Source organism: Pristiophorus japonicus, unplaced genomic scaffold, assembly GCF_044704955.1.
Source record: "Pristiophorus japonicus isolate sPriJap1 unplaced genomic scaffold, sPriJap1.hap1 HAP1_SCAFFOLD_75, whole genome shotgun sequence".
In the NCBI taxonomy this organism is placed as follows: domain Eukaryota; kingdom Metazoa; phylum Chordata; class Chondrichthyes; family Pristiophoridae; genus Pristiophorus; species Pristiophorus japonicus.
In genome coordinates, this window is record NW_027254666.1 from 2,337,002 (window position 1) to 2,339,683 (window position 2,682).

General features: G+C 45.3%; 1 non-coding gene across 1 annotated transcript; it reads left to right on the forward strand.

The window, feature by feature from the left end:
* Positions 1-349: 349 nt before the first annotated feature.
* On the forward strand, positions 350-422 carry trnak-cuu (transfer RNA lysine (anticodon CUU)). The gene has a single exon. It is a non-coding gene; the product is annotated as a tRNA-Lys (tRNA).
* Positions 423-2,682: the final 2,260 nt, after the last annotated feature.

A 2,682-nucleotide genomic window follows, 5' to 3' on the forward strand; every position in this document is an offset into this window, starting at 1 on the left:
TTATACAACCATAGAATCAGCAGAAAAACAGGATATTCGGCCCATAGTACCTAATATATAGCCCATAGTGCAAGAGTAAGGAAGTCTTGCTCCAATTGTACAGGGCCCTGGTGAGACCACACCTGGAGCACTGCGCACAGTTTTGGTCTCATTATCTGAGGAAGGATACACTTGCCTTGGAGGTGGTACAACGGTGGTTCACCAGATTGATTCCTGGGATGAGAGGACTGTCCTATGGTGAGAGATTGTGCAGAATATGCCAATACACTGTGGAGTTTCGAAGAATGAGAGGTGATCTCATTGAAACGGACAATATTCTGAAGGGGATTGACAGGGTAGCTGTTGAGAAGCCCGGCTAGCTCAGTCGGTAGAGCATGAGACTCTTAATCTCAGGGTCGTGGGTTCGAGCCCCACGTTGGGCGATTACTTTTCATTCAACTTTTATATTGCTTTCGTGGGTAAATGTCATTAATGAACCCATGATCTTCTTTTGCACAATGATAAAAATGTGAACTGAGGGAGAGTTGATAATTTAATCAAATAATGAAAGCAGCGCCTCAGACCGCTCGGCCGTCCTTACTGTTAGATGTTCCAGATACAAGTTATTACTCTGGAAAGTTTCAGACCGGGTGCTTGTTCAGTGTTGCTGGAAGGCCCAGTGACCGGGATATCCTCTCCCCCGGGGTTTTCCTGAGTCTGTGCTCGGTGCACGGGGAGCTTTGGCCCGGGTCTGAGGTAGCTTTCATCCCTGGGATGGACAATAACTCTCTGAGCTCTGGAACTGGGGAAAAGCGAATAATTAATGAGTTGTTTGTGGTTTCAAGTGCAGCTTCGATCTGCTGGTGTAAACCGATTGTGTTGTTTCACAGAATGAATGAAATGCTGACAGGGACAGTCAAAACTTCAAGAACTGAACTTTAATAATTCATGAAACTTTAATCCTTGAAGAAGTTTTATCCCCGATTGATTTTACACAATCTGTATTTCAGAATACTGGTTTTAAATGTGCATTGCTCATGCAACAATGTATCCAAAACAGCTTTTATTCAATTTTATTGCAGACAAGTTTTTGCTTTAGAAATAATGTTTCTACCCAGGCTTGAACCGGGAACATTTCACGTGTGAGGGAAATGTGATAACCACGACACGACAGAAACTGCTGCTGAGCTCAGTGCCCAGAGAGAAGTGTTCAGCAACAAGCTGAAATGCTCAATCCCTCTCTCTGCAAAAAGTTCCTTTCACAAACATTTCTCTGACCAGAACTGCACCACAAACAACAATGTTCTCCTTTCAAAGTCATTAAACTCCCCAATTTCCACGTCTGTAATTTTAAGGACAAGGACTGAAAGCGCTTTGCGATCAGAAAATTGCAGGAAACCCCTGTGGTTAACGACAGGGCTTTTGATGGTTGATTTCTGTACACACCTTGTGTTATGTATTTAACCCTTGACAACCTGTACACACCACCACCAGAGGGCCGACCTGTCATTGTCCCAAGAGATCCCAGTGTCCCTTGGGAGCATGGTATACAAGCAGGCCACCCATGAAGTGACTGCACTCTGGAGTCTTATTAAAGGAGCTCATGTCACACTGACTCATTGTTCACAGTACTCAGTTTCATCCTTTATTATGAGCGTATCAATTGGCGACATGACAATGAACAACCACGAAAAAATGCTGGGAACAGTTTATATCCTGGTGAAGTTCTCGGAAGTGGACGATTGCGAAGCCTTTGTGGAGAGACTCGACCAATACTTCGTGGCCAACGAGCTGGAAGGGCACGTGAACGCTGTCAAATGAAGGGCGATCCTCCTTACCGTCTGTGGGGCAGCAGCCGATGGCCTCATGAAGAATCTTCTAGCTCTGGTGATACGAACAACTAAATCTGATGAAGAATTGTGTATGCTGGTCCGCGAGCATCTAAATCCTAAAGAAAGAGTTCTGATGGCGAGGTATCGGTTCTACACGTGCCAATGATCGGAGGGCCAGGAAGTGACGAGCTATGTCGTCGAATTAAGGCGCCTCGCAGGACATTGCGAATATGAGGGATTCCTAGAACAAATGCTGAGAGATTTTTGTGCTTGGCATTGGCCATGAGGTAATCCTTCGCAAACTGTTGACTGTTGAAACTCAGAATCTGAGCAAAGCCATAACGATAGGTCAGACAATTTCCACCAGTTCCTTTAAACACAATAACGTAATTTATTTCTCGTGGACTGGATGGAGGACCATGGTCCATGTTAATAATTGTTATCGTTTTCCATGAACGAAATGGCAGTTCCTCGACAGCAAGTTTAAACATCTGGGGTGGAGTCAACAGGCGCCTGTCTGCAGTCAGTGAGAAAACGGTATATTTGGCAGAAGCCTGGCGAGCTCAGTCGGTGGAATATAAGACTTTTAATCTCAGGGTCGTGGTTTCGACACCCACATTGGACATTTACATTTTTCATAGAATTATAGAATGATGGAAGTTTGCAGCACAGAAAGAGGCCATTTCGTCCCATCACTTCCGCCCCGGCCAATAAGAGGCGATCCAGCTTCATCCCACTTTCCAGCTCTGGGTCCACAACCCAGCAGGTTACGGCACTTCAGGTGCACATCCAAATACTTTTTACATGTGGTATCTGCCTCCGCCATTCTTTCAGGCAGTGAGTTCCTGACCCGCACAAACCTCTGCATGAA